A 14397-nucleotide genomic window follows, 5' to 3' on the forward strand; every position below is an offset into this window, starting at 1 on the left:
CAAAGAGACCTGGATTCCAGTCCAACACTGCTCTAAGAGCTCACGTTTGCCTTTGTATGGAAGGCAAGAGTCCATCTTAGTGTCCTAGCCAACTGTAATCTGAGGATTTTGGGGTCTCCATAGCAAGAGTGCCGCTCACCCTCATGCTCTGATTTAATTAGGAAAGGCAATTATTTCTTATTAAACCATCTGTACCCTTGGAAAAAGAGGCAGGATTTTGGACAATCGAGTCGTCTTTCACTTATGGCCCCAAAAAAACCCGTATTTTTTTTTCCAGCTACACCGGTTTGGCCAACATGATGTTTCTCTGCTCCATAGCCAGGGTACAAAGTCTTCTCTGAGAGCTGAATCTAAGTTCCCTGCAGCTGACAAGACTGGTACCATGCTCTGCCACTGCTTGGAAAGGAAAACTTGGTGTCACCAATCTGCTGGCAACAAGGTGGAGCTGTCAGTGGCTTTTGCATGGGCATTTGTACATGTTTTGTAAGGGGACCCCTAAATTGTGCCCAGCCTTTCTGAAAGGGTCTGCCTGATAAATGACTCTTCCATAAGCAGCAGCTTCCTCAAACAGCATTTCATCAACAAAGTGACTGAAAGAGAGCCTCTGTGACCATGTGGCAGAGCAATGAGACAGGGCAAAAGGGAGAGCTGTCTTGGGGGTGGTGAGCCAGTCTCCTGCCTTGCTGAAGATCAGCAATGCCAGTCTTGCACACCTTGCTATGATAGATAGGACCAGATGAGACAAAGTCCCCATGTCCAATGTCTCCAGGGTTACCCACCCCTCCAGATGCAGGCGAAAGGAGAAAGGCATCTGGCCAGCTGTGAAACACAGGGAAATGCTGGTGCTTGTAGCAATCAGCTGATGCCCTGCAGCCAGAGTTTGCTCACTTGTACCTGGGTATGCCTAAACATAATACAAGTATTGTTCCAAGCCCTGCCTCAGCCCCATTGAAATCCAGCCACCAATACCTGATTTCCTCACCTTTCACTGGGAGACGCAGCTGCACGAAGGAGCTTTTCCTTTCATTCCTCCCAAATGCACCTCCCATTGCCATTTCTGACTGATCACCTGGCCTCCTCTCGTGAGACATCTTAAAGAGGAGATGATTTGCAATTTCAAGGTACTATTACCTCTACTATCACTTTCATATTCCTCAGGACTTCACAGCCAATTCCCCTACAAGTCATCTGACCAAACCAGCTGGAGAAATGGACAAGCTGCACACATAAATCCAACTGGATTTATGCTCTCTTCTCATTCAGTTCAAACTATTTCTGAAAGGCCATGATGAGCTTGAAATCAGAGTCCTTTAAGATGATTGCTAAGATGCTATGAGGAGAGCACCCAGCATGAACATCTGTAGTACAAAAGCCAGCAAATCAATTCCCAACTCAGCACTGTCCCAGGGTGACCCCAGGAAGATCATTCAGTCTGACCTTGCTGTGCAAATTTCTTCTCTCATTCTTGGTACAAACCATTCACTAGCTTTAATCTAAAATGCTGAACAATTTTGATTCAATCAAAACTGTATTTTTTGGTAAATTTACCAGATTCCTCTTGCCTCCGAATAGGCCAATATAACATGGATCAACCTCTTCACATCTTTCTGGATGTGCACCATGAAATCATATGGATTTTCCCATGGACTGGTGTCCTGTGATTTAATTTGGCAGTGTCTAGTTTGGGACGAGTTCCGTTTGAAGCTGTCTGTGTGGCTGGAGGATGCACAACCTGCTGTCCTGGGGGCTTCACTGGTGACTACCACGGTGCAAGTCTGCACCAATCACTCCTTCTCAAAAGGGATGCTAATCGATGTGCTCACTTCCATCATTGTCCCTTGCACAAAAGGAGCAGTTAGACACCTATTCAGACTGTTTAAAGTTAAAACTGTCCTATTTCCATATTTACTTGGATCTGTTTTCCTAAAACTGTACAGAAAGCTTTCTGGCAATTTCCTCTGTCAAAACACACCAGAAGGGTGAAAAACTTCACCTAACCCTGAGCATTCATTTCCCACATTGAGACCTACCCCTGTATCTGCCCAAACCCCATCACAATCTAAAGGTTGGGGGGGAAAGAAGGAGGGGAGAGGGAGGGGGATTGGGACAAAGGGGACTGAAGATGCCCACAGACTGCCCATGCTCTAGAGGATGTGACAAGGAACACCCACAGAAGGGTCCACGTCCCTTCCTCTCCATCCATCCCTGACCAACACCCGCAGTGTCGGGATGCTCTTTACCACGAAGAATCCCCCAAAGCCCAGTACAACGTCTGGTCTCTATATGCTGTCATCTCTCCCTGCTGCCTCCCTCTCTTTTCTCTGCCTCTTGCCTTTTCAGGACAGGGACCACTTTTCCATCCTCTGTTCAGTGCCGAGCACCCCGGGGGCTTGTTGGCAGGAGCTGGGGTTTCTGGGGGCTCCCCAATACAAACAACAACAACCTTCAAAGTGCTTCTCCGCATGCAGCTGCTCCGAGGGCAGATTCAGGTTTCCCCCACCCCCTTCTCCCCATCCCTCCTTGCAACACCCACCTGGCAGCTAGTTAAAAACAACCTTTGGGTTTTTCAGGTGTGTTGGAGGGATTTACCTGACATATTCTGCCCTACCTCTTCCCCCCCCCAAGTTGAGTTGGATTTGATGGCAGTACGAGTTAATCTAACAGTAAAACGCTCTGCAATTATTTGGCTCTAAGGCTTGGGTCCTTGCCCAGCTCTGACATACACACACACACACACAAGTTCACTTCTCCAGCGAGGGAGCGGGCGATGCCTCTCCTCTTCCTCCTCCTCCAGTCCGTCACGGAAGGGCTGGCTCTTCAGGGAGGGAGTTCCACCTCCTGCAACTTTCTCCCTGGCTGCTCTCAACCTGTGCTGCCGGAGCTCCAGCCACCAAAACCCCTTCCTGCAGGGATTTCTCCGAGCCCGCTCCTCTGATTTACAAGCACCATGGACCCCCGGCAGGCGGCAAGGCGCTGCTGCGGGAGAGGGTTTTCAGCCGTGAGAGCAGAGAGGCAGTAAACTTCAGGAGAGGTCTCTCTCCTGTTGCAACAGGTAAGGCACGCTGCTGGCTGGTGTGGGAAGTTGAAATGACTCAGGGAGCAGTCTGTACAGCATGGATGGAGGAAGGCATGGAGGATGCAGAGATTTAGTCGTGAAACTGCTTTTGCATGTGAGTAACTTGCTGGAAACAGAGTTATCCTAAAGATACGGGTTTGGGATGCAAAGGGAGAGCCTTTCATCTCTTTCTCCCTCCTGGGAGGTTGTAGAAGGAGACAGGAAAAGCTTCATCTGTATTTGCATCTGGTTTTAGCTGGGAAACTTTATCATGCTGCAGCCAGTTTGCGCTACCTGGAGTGGGTGGGCTCCAGGTAGCAAAGGCAAAAATCCACGTTGTTGAGCAAGGCAGGTGAGGAGGGACTGAATAGAGACACACTCCAGGTGTCTGAATGGGGCCAGATTTCTGCAGGGATCATGCTCGTGTTGGAGTCAATGGATGTGCTGCTGCAGGAGCAGTGATGGCGTCCGGCTGTAGGCTCGGTTGTTGGTACAACTGCACTAACTGGGGTGAGGCGGTGCCATTCCAAGCTCTGTCTCTGTGTTCCCTATTAATCCAGTTGGGGATGCCTGAGTATAGCCAGGGTGTTGGTATTTCCCCAGCCCTGCATCCCTGCATTCCCAGGCAAGAGCTTGTTGTCTGCCCTGGTCCTGCTCCACAACACACAGGAGAGCCAGGGAGCTGAACTGAGAACCACCATCCTTGCTCCACACAGGAGCATGTATGTAAAGGTGTGCGTATTTGCACCGGTGCAGCTTTGTTCACCCTCTGGTGTCTGATGGCAAAAGATGAGATCCCAGAGCAAATCCCATCCCAGTTCAGGGCATGCAGGAATTATCTCCAGCATGCGTGTGCAGCGATGAAAGACATGAAAATACAGGAGGGAGGGAGGCCTGGGCACTTGGAGCGAGCAGGGCCCTTCCAAACAGCAGTTACCAACTAATGAGCCTCACAGGGGAATTAGAAGCAGACCTGGTGGAGTGCAGTGCTCCAGAGGGGCAAAGATCAGCTGCCACACGACAGGGGTTGCTTCGGGCATAACTCTTAGGAGGAGCTGGTGCTCACTTGGTTTTGCTGCTGTGAAGGGCTGAGATTTGCCAGGACTCATGGAAGCCCGGGTTGTGCGGTGGCCAGAGCTGGGCAGGTTTTGCTGGGGCAGGCAGGGCTGTGCCAATGGGTTCCTTTTTGCCCAGGGTGCCCCGGATGCAGGCAGGAGGACATGTAGCCTACTGTGTGCGCTGGTCCAGCACTCAGAATGGCAAAGAGCGGGCATGGGATGCATACAGAGCTGCCAAAGCCCTCCAGGCTGTCAGCTAGAGAGACCTGGGAGGTTATCACGGCCTCAGGACGGAAAGCAAACAGTCTGTATCGGGCTGCTGAGGAAGGCTGGGCTGTCTCAGTATTCGGGGAGGTAAAAATCACTGTGCTTGGTATTGTGCACCCTTATCGCCGCCTAATGCTCAGCGCACCTTGCCTTATCGGAACAGTTCAGGGACATCCGCCTGTCTGATAAGAGATTGGGGTTCCTGAGGGTCTGAGCATGCAAGAGGTTTCTAACCCAGCCAGGGGCTTCAGTCTCTCCTTCTCCCCGTGTTCTTGTTGTACCCTAATGTGCTCTGTAACGTAGCAAAAGCGAGCTGAACCACTCTGCCTGCAAAGGGATCTGCTCCCCTTCCGAGCCTTTCCCATAGCTACAGCTTGCTGCACAAATGCATTTCAAATCCTAACTCTCAGAACCCAGTGCGTCTCCCAGCCCTGCAAACAAACAAGCACCGCTCATGTACGAAGGGAGAGTTCAAAGGAGGAGTAACACCTGGAATCAAACATCTGTTAGAAACTAATGCATTTTGCATCCTACGCTCCTGCCAACTGCTCCAAGGCAAGTCCTAGAGGATCGTTCCAGCTACCTCCGTGCTACAGAAATGGCATTCCCTGCTCTGCACGCCTCACTTTGTGTTTTTGCCACGTGTGGAGTACGCAAGTGCAGCTGCACCTCGAGCAGCAGTGGGCTTTCTTCTCTGCCGTGCACAAGCGTAAGAGAATTAAACACCCTCAGCCTTTTTCTTCCCTTTTAAACTGGGTTGGCAACACCGATGCTCCATTGTCTATTAGCAAGCTGATGTGCTGAGCAAGCCATTTTTCCTCTCAACCACACTTTTTTTCCTTGGCAATGGGGCAGGTACTGGTTTATTAGCAAAGAAACTTTCCTAATTCTTGGAAGCAGGAGCTCCAGGGAGGGGCAGGCTGCGCGGGCTGTGAGGAAGGTTTGTAGCTCAGAAATGAACCAGCAGCAGGTTTGAAACAAACCAAAGGAAGTTTGGGTTTTTTCTCCTTTTCCACACAGAGGGCATAATTAAATTCTGGAACACATTGCCACAGGATATTGCAGAGGCCAAAAGTGTACTTGGCTTCAAACAAGGTTCGATCCACTTGGGATGGATAGCTCCAGTGGAGGTGTGAAAAGCAACAGCCCAAGCAAGAACCACCATGTACTTCCAATGATGCTGGAGAGTGTGAGAAGGAGCGCATTACATGTGCCTTGTTTCTTGTGTTCCTCCTAAGCAATCAGAACTGGCCATGCGGGATGGCCAAGTGTAGCTATTTTGATGTATGTTGTGGGACTATTTTGGACTGAGCAGGTTGTACCTTGGATAGATGCTGTGACTCAGGCAGCCTGGGATATGCCAGTAATGCCATGAATAGATGCTCCATATGCTCAGGTTGACAGGGACATTGTGTGCCCAGCCTGGTATCTGATTGTCTCAGGGGCTGCAAGCAGCACCCATGCACCCCTGCCTGCTCCACAGAGGTGTTGCAGTGGTGAGAGCTTTCAGAAGTGTATTTCCAGCAGACAGTCCAGAGCTGGAGGTAGCACCTTGTACTGGGGAAATAATGAGAGCTGACAAGGACACGCTGTGGCAATGAGGCCAGGCTGGGCAAACATGCCTGTCTCGGGAGTTAATCTTTTCTCTGGTGAAACCTTGAGCTCCCCAGGCCACAGGCTGGCTTTGCATCAGCGGTGGGTATAGCAGAAGGTGGGCTGCTGCAGGCAGGTTTCCCAAGGGCAGGCAGGTTTGGGAGCTTGCAGGTATCCCTTTGATACAGGGGATTTCTGCAGCACAGCTACTGGCATCCCAACCAGCCATCCTTTTACAGGGGAGGATCATGCCCTGAGCATCTCATTCATCTCTGTCCTCTGTGTCCTTACACTGCCTCTGAACACAGGAGAGGGATGGGAAGGAGCAGCAAAAGGCAGACAGATGGCAACAGAGAGAAGGAGGCTGTAGGCAGAGTGGAAAGCTGTTCTCCGTACTCACCTTCAGGCACCAGAAGGGAAAGACCAGCAGGGTACTGGGCATGGGGACGAGAAGATCTTCATACCAGTGCAGGGACAGGTCTGTGGGTGAATGAGAATTGCCTGGCAGGAGAGGAAAAGGTGAGGGAGGAGGCACAGTGGCCAGGGCTGTGCTGCAGGGCAGACAAGTCAAGAGGTCCATATCCTACTGGGTGCCAGAGCTCCTCACCTGCATCCAGCAGGGCACATGGGCCCTCACCCAGCCCTTCGTGCCAAGATGCTCTTGGACTCCCTCCCACCAAACCTGACTGACCATAGGATAACATGTATTCTACATGGAAGAGCAGAAGGAGAGGCTGAGTAGCTGTGTGGTACTTAGTTACTGGCTGGGGTTTAAACCACAACATCCCCACAGGGAAGCATAGAAAGGGCATCAGAAGACTACCAGCACTCAGGTGATGTAGCCAGTGTCCTCATTGCAAACATCCAGGTTGAGTTAAGGTGTGGATGAGAACTTACAGGGTCAAAGAGCTCAGGGTTAGAGCCCCTTCAAACACCGGGCAGAGCTGGTCCCCTCGGGTGGGAGCTGAGCCCAGCCTGGGTTCATAGTTCTGGTGGGTCAGATGGGAGTTTTCTGGGATCCCAGAAAAGATCTTGCAGGCTTTGCAGCACCTAAATAAACAGCTGTTTTGCGAGCAGCAGAACTCATGAAGCTTGGTTGCCTGGGGCACTCTCTCTTGTGTGGATTCTCTGATGTCTAATAATCGGGTTGGGCTCACATTAGAGCCTTTTCTTCCAGCTGGGAGTCCTAATTTAGATTTCTCTCCTCTCTCCTGATGCTTTTCAGAAGCTTGTGCAAACCTAACTCCTTTTAAGTCTTTACCTATCTGGTTAAATTTGGCTAAAACTGGCCAGTGAATCCTAAAGGCAGCAGGGAAGACTGATAATGTGATCCCACACGCCAGCTTCCCTCAGCAGTCTACAGACAGGGCAATGATTATCAATGCAAGATAATTTGCATCCCAAGCATGAGGAAAATGAGAAAGGCTCAGTATGAGTTTTGGCAGGAGAAAGCAATCAAGAAAGAGCCCAGGATCCCTTGTGGGCTCTCGCAGGCTGTGCTGATGGTCACGGCATACCTGCTGGGCCAGCTAGTTTGCAGTGACTGAGGTATGTGGCCTTTGGCACTAACAGCTTCCATGGGAGCTGAATCCCAGGAGAGAGGTGCACAGTCCGGGCAGCAGCAGAGGTGGGATGTGCTCACATGGGTGCTTTGCACGCTGCAGCAGGTTCTTGTGCCAACATGTTTGGGGTCCTGCACTGTGGTGCCCAGCCCCTGGATCCCTCGCATCCTGCAATGTGAGCAGCTCCCATGGAGACTTCTTACCACCGAGCACTTCCCATCTCCAGCCCCAAGGGCTGTTTCTTTTCACAAGGAGCAGGTACCCTGTTCCCACTAGAGCCATCAGTGGGGTACGCTGTTTCCTCCTTGTCTCCTGGTTGCCCTGCCTGCTGTGCTTGGCCAACGAGATAGCCACCACCCTGCAACACCTCCCTGGTTATCTGTGCAATGGCAGCTTCTGGACCACAGGAGAGTTTTACTCCCTTGCTGCTGATAACTGGGGAGTGCAGGAAGTGATCAGTGAGGAGGGAAAAGCAGCTGATCTTCTGGGGGGAAAACAGAGGAAGGGGATTAGGAATAATGCAGGAGGATGCTTCCCCCTGCCCTTGGCACAAGGAAGTCAACCTCCCTGTCACACTTTTCTCTGTGACAGGAGCCAGCAGCAAGGCAGTGGGGACTGCACTCACCCCTCAGGCCTCCTCCCATAACCCCAGACCCCTACTGAGGGCTCCAAGTTGTGGAACTGAATGATTAACTCTTGCTCTAGAATGATGTCGCAATGCCAAGGCAGATAAAGATCACTGACCCTTACAACTCTATGAGGAATTCAAGCCTGTTCAAGTTCTCCTGTGCCTAACAGATGAGCTCCAGAAGGCTTACAACAGTGACAGAGAAATCCCAGCTATGTGACATACCTGAGCCAGGCTTAGGTGTTGGCAGCAGTACAAAACCAGGCTCTCCCTGGGGTTGTCAGATCATTGGACAGAAATGCACATCACGGGTGGAAAGCTGACAAGAGAAAGTCTTTGGCTTCACATACATGAAGCTTTGCTCATGGACAGAGGAGGGCTCAGAGGTACTGATACATAGCACCTGAGTGCCCCAGTGGAGGAGCAAACCAGGGCAGCAGGTAGAGCAGCTGGAGGAGGCCACCATAAGATGTCCTGGAGGAAGGTGCATTTAGAGCCAGTCTGGATCTGAGCATCCAACTTGTGAACAACTGGCACAGTGACAAAGGTGGCAAGAGCATTCAGCTGTATGGGGAAAGGACGAGTTGGACATCAGAGTAACTAAATACTTTCCAGCACCCTTCCCATGGGGAAGACCATCCCACTCTCTCCTCTTACACTCAACTAAATCACATCTGGCACATCTGCCTTCACCTCAATAGGGACAGTATCCCACCATGTTCCTGCTATCATCCCTGAGCAGTGGTGCCAGCAGGACCCCTCATAGGTCCACTGGCTGTGGCAGATTAGACCCAGGGAAAGTGGTTTTTACTAATGGCTGTAGCAGCACAGCCTGGATAGAGAAAAAGGGTGTCCCAGCACCTTGCCGGGTCCAGATTGCCCTACACAAGTCAATGACCCACAGGCTTCTCCCAAACTCCTTCAAGAGAGTCTCTATTCCTCCAACACTTCTTAGATGCTGCCAGCCCAAGTTCCCCAGGTTTAAAGCTGCCTAGCTGGCATATGATAAAAGAAACATCTCAGTGGTTCTCATAGGACTGTATCCATCCTGCTCAGAGCCATATATGTGATTCCCTGCCACACTGAGCAGCCCAAGCAAGAGTCACTGCCCCACTCACCACCTTGACACCACCATGACACTCATTAATCCCATGAGCAGTTTCCCTGCAGCTGAGAAGCCCCTGGTACAGCCCACCCCATCACCACGCAGACACTTTACCACCAGGAATGGAGCTGAACCATGAAATCATTTCACTGCAGGGTCCATGCACTGCCCATGGGCCACTCGCTGCGTGACAGCAGTAGCGTTTCCCAGGTCACTTGGAGCAAGGGCAGACCTTGGTTGTAAAAGGCACGCGCTCCAGGTTTGACATGATCAGCCACCTTGCTCCAGGCTGTCCAGCAATTTGGAAACAACTTCCAAAGGTCTGTCCAAGCCATTTGGAGATGGGAAAGTGGAGATGGGGAAGGAACAGCCCAACTGCGCCCTGGTGGAATCTGCAAGTCCAGCAAAAAGCTGTACCCACACTTACACAGCCCCCAAGCAGGCTGGTGTAAAACACAGTTCTGCAACACCAGCCTTAAGAAAACCATCCACAGACACTGGGAAACCCTGAGACGTTGAGAAAGGAAACATCATAACTTCAAGGGCTCTTTTCATTAGTTTTCTGGCTTTCTGAAGTTCCTCCAGGATGTGTTTCTTGTTTTGCTGCAAAACCAATCAGAGACTGCACAACTGAATGCAGGAGGAGGATCTCCACGGAAAATGCTAGCTGCTAGCCTGGATTCAGCACCTCATTCAAAAAAACACTGACGAGGTGATGGGAAAAGCTCGATCCCATTGCTTGGAAAGGGACAGCAGAGAAGAGGACAAATACCAGCCAAGCAGCCCAGCCTCCATGCAGGGTGTACATGAGTTATTTCAGTGCTGGGAATCAAAACGTCTCACAGACATGGCTCAACACCTGTACAAGGAGTGTGCTTTTTAATCTGTGACTTTCTAACATTAGGAATGTTTCCTGATTGATCCTATTTGGCAAGCAATTGTAAGGATACTGCCCCAGCTACAGCCGAACCCCTTCTGCTCAACTACCACCTAAGCTAGGAGAAGAGAGAGCCCCAACTCCCATTCACTTTCCCAAAGCCTTGCACCCACCATCTTACATGATTTATGTTCTTTGCTCTCTGTCTATTCCCCAGTGACCACTGAAATTCAGACCTACCATTAAACTTCCATATCATTGATAATTCAACTAACCAAGTGCATCTCCACTCTCCTCCCCAGCTCTTACTCAAAGACATTGATGTGTTTGGGGGTGGTTTTGATCAGTACCTGTCCTGGGGAGAAAGTGTTTCCTGTAGTGAAGAAAAAAAGGGAGAAAAAGGGGAGGGAGGAGCAAGAGAGAAAGAAAGAGGAAGAAAGAGAGTTTGGGATGTGTGCTGATGAAAGAGCAATAAGGGAAGAGTTGTCTTTATTTTCCCATGAAAATGACTATTTTTCTCTCATGTTCTGATCTCAGAACTTTGGGCTAAACCCCCACCACAGCTAGCGAGGGGAATGCTGCTCTTGGTGCACTCAGCTCACTTTGTTTTGTGTTTTGGGTTTTTACTGCTTTTAAATGCTCCTCTTGAAGGGAATCAAAAGGTGCGGCTGGGGCCACACCTGGTTCCTGGCAGGCTGCAGCTCTTTTCTGCCATATCCATGACAAACAGAGCAGCCTGCACACCACAGGAGATCCGAAGGAGGACCCTCCAGAGGACCCTTCCCCATAGTCATGCCCCAGCCGCACATCCCAAGCGGATGGAGTAGGTACCCTGCACCGACCCCCTCAAATCCCCCATCTCCACCACCTCCCCACGCACACACTTTGAACCTCAATGCTATGTTTGTTCCTTCATTTCAAACTAACAGATTTGGGCATGTCTTTGACAGAGGATCACAATTTGGATGTTAAATTTAGACACGCGCTTGGGCTCCGATTGGAGATAGACACAGTGTTTACTCTTTTTGCGGCGAGTTTGCATCTACAGGGCTGAAAGCGAAGCCCCTCAAGGCTCTCTGATCCTCGTCTGGTGATTAGGAGGAGAGGCTGAATCACCACATAATGAGGCTCTGGTATTTCCCTCAGTCGGGAGCGTGCCTTACCTTCCCCACTGCATCCCACCAATGGCCTTTCTCCAACACATCTGGCAGCCCAGAACTGAAGGGTATGCCCCTTGCCATGGGTCCCATGGATCATGCACTCTTTACTCTGAGCACAAGGACCTGGAGTAGCACAGCTCAGAAAAACAGGCAAAATACTTATCTTAATCTACATGAATAATCCATCACAGATGCAGTTGATTTCACCCAGTTTCAACATGGAGATCTTTGAACTCCATTGCAAGGGCCCTTGAACTTGGGAGCCATCTTCATCTGGGATTTTAAGGGCTAGTAAATTGATTTTATGCTGATTTCATGTTATACACAGCTTGACAAGAGTCATAGAAACCCACCCTATCTCTACTAGTTCGTTACTGTCACTTTCTGGGGCTGTTCCAATGGGGCTTTCTATGGAGCTAAGCCAAGGCAGTAGTTGAGCAGATTTCCCCCCTGTTGAGAGCGCTGTGCCCAATTTTCCTGTTGAGCTTCACTACGGCCTCTGGAAATGTCCCAGTCCCACTTCTGGATGGTTTTGCATTGTGAATCCAGTGTGAATGATCCCAGAAGCAGGAGATAGAGTAGAGGCAGTAGAGTTATCTCCTGGGAGATCTATTACTTTTACATTAAAGCCATGATGGAGCAAGAGAAGCAAGACATGCAGTGTGTCGTATTTTCCCAGTGCAACCTACTAAAGAAGAAATTCCAGGCTACAAGCAATAGGTGATGGATTCTAGTCCTAGAGTGAGAATTTGCAGGCTCTCCTCAGGACACTCAGCTATCATCAGGAAAACTCTTGAAGGAAGCTAGTGTAAACAACCCTCTCTATTTCATTCTTTTATCAAAGGATAAAATAAGAGAGCACAAACATGGGCTTGTGTGGAACTGCTCAGTCAGCAGTAGAATTTCACAGTAATATTGATACAGAAATTATCCAAGCAGAAGCACATGCAGTAATAAAGGTGATTAAATAACATCTCAGAGCACAGCCAGTCTGTATCAGGGGACACAACAGGCTCTCCTTGCTAGTGTTAGGGCTTTGGACATGGGTCCCACCTCAGAGAGAAGCTATTAGACTGTAAAAGCTGACAGTGATGCCTTCTAGAAAACTCTCCCTAAGTCTGACTGTGCCTTTCGAAGTTTCAGACCATTTCCAGAGGAAATGAGGCTTCTGCCCCATGTGCATAGTTACTCTCCATCCCTCATAATAACTGCTGAAGCCATTGATTGCTTTCAGCCCAGCTTGTAATTGAGAGCAAAGCTCTCAGAAATATGAAGTCATGACAGGTTTTGCAAAGTAATTAGCTGGACAGAGTAAAACTCTGCTTATGCCCCTACAGAGGAAAAAACAGCAATGTAAGTAAAGCTTTTCTTAGATGTCAGGAAATCTATAGGCAAGAGTGAGGTTAAGGACATTCCAGGAGAGATTCAGAAGAAAGTTTGCATCTTGTTAAATGCCAGAAAACCTACTCCTTGCTCAAGGTTATCCTCCCATATTGAATTGCTGGTGCCCGAGAAGGTATGTGCTCTAGCTTCAGCTTTTCTTGTGGTTATGAAGTTCATAACGTCTCTGCCTTGTGGGTTTTCTGATGTCTTATAAGAGATGAGTTCACATTGCCATTTCAGTACAATTCAATTAAAAAGTCAATTAGCCCAGATACAAAGCGATCGGCTTCATTAATTCTGCTGTTATGGAACAACACTGGGTTTTGTTGCTGTTTTATTCTGCTGTCTTATTCTGCTCTAAATTGTATGTGACTTTTCCTGCTCCACAGTCTAGTAGACACACGCGCACGCAGCACGCATACGTCTTCTTTCCAGGTTCAGCAGTTGAAAATGTTGGAAGGGAGCAGCTCTAGGCAAGTCCCTACATGCTGCAAAGCTCCTAAGCGCTGTTAAGTAACAAGCAGAGCTTTTAAGAACATGGTTTTCAACTTCTCAGAAAGAACCACATGCCTTTCTGGATCACCTAGCCCTGTCCTCCAAGATTTTCTTTCATTTGCTGTGCATTTGAGACTACGTTGTATTTCCTAGAAGTGAAATTCTGTCATAGAAAAGAACAAGCCTGAATTTTGTCGAGTCCAAATTGAGTTGACTTCTCTATAAATTCTGGTAGTTTCACTTCAGCTTCTAACCATTTGTTTCCAAAAGTAATGACCATAACAGAGAGCTCACAGGATGGTTGGTACCGATGCACCAAGAGAAAAAGGATTTGCAGTACTTATTGCTAATTAGATATCTCAGTGAGAGAACATGACACATATTGTTAGATAGACTCCAACAATTTCTCCCTAACATTCAGCTTGATTTATAAATTGAACTAGTTCTGGCTTTTAAAGAGATGAGTCTTGAAAAAGTGTCTGGAAAAACAAGTCTTCCCTGTTTCAATTAGGAATGTGCCAAGTGACTGGCAGGTACTTGATATGTAATTTAAATTCAAAAGAGGAAGAAACAGTTCTAGATAAAAATCTCCTGGGATATCTAGGGGAAATATATGCACCTATATTTAGCTTATCCCTGGTTTCAACCCCTAAATGCACACACAGCAGCACACACTTAGATTTTAAAAAGAACAGGCCTTGATCCTTTAACAAGCTCTGCTGAGCTCACTAATAAAGTTACATCCTTGTTAATCACGTAGGTGCTCCCCAGTTCCTTCTTTGATACACCTTGTTCAGACAGATAAATCATGGAGCCGCAGATGTTCAGGAGACATCAGAGAAGGGAGCTGGTGGCAGGTGGTCATGGGTGGCAGATCCTCTGCAGGAATCCTGACCCTGGGGCTTTGCCGTGAGAAGGGAGGAACCAAAGAGATTACTCAATGGCTGAGGGTGACATGGTCAAAGTGTCTTGCTAGAAATGTGCTCTTTAAGCACAGAGGAGGCAGCTGGGGTCAGACCTGTGAATTAGAAGAACTTTACAGTAACTGGGATATAACTTGACTAGGACCTGAGCTAAAGCTGTCAAAAAGGCCACATTGTAAAGCTGGCCATTCAGAAGGAATTTGTACAACATAGGAGGGCACCTGTGCTGGGGAAGAACTGATTGCTGTAGCAGGGGGAGAGGAAAGGGAAAACAAGCCATGGGGAGAGACA

The 14397-nt window shown here is 49.0% G+C and overlaps 1 protein-coding gene across 1 annotated transcript in view; it reads left to right on the forward strand.

The window, feature by feature from the left end:
- Positions 1-2739: 2739 nt before the first annotated feature.
- FAT2 (FAT atypical cadherin 2) overlaps positions 2740-14397 on the forward strand; it is a 56937-nt gene continuing 45279 nt past the window's right edge. Inside the window, exon 1 of the mRNA XM_061360063.1 lies at positions 2740-3052. The gene's annotated coding sequence lies outside the window, so the exon portion shown is untranslated. The remainder of the gene's footprint in view (positions 3053-14397) is intronic.

The sequence above is a fragment of the Neopsephotus bourkii genome, unplaced genomic scaffold (assembly GCF_033783945.1).
Source record: "Neopsephotus bourkii isolate Nb327-2 ecotype Australia unplaced genomic scaffold, CSIRO-AGI_Nbou_v1 NB_1016, whole genome shotgun sequence".
NCBI classification, from domain to species: domain Eukaryota; kingdom Metazoa; phylum Chordata; class Aves; order Psittaciformes; family Psittacidae; genus Neopsephotus; species Neopsephotus bourkii.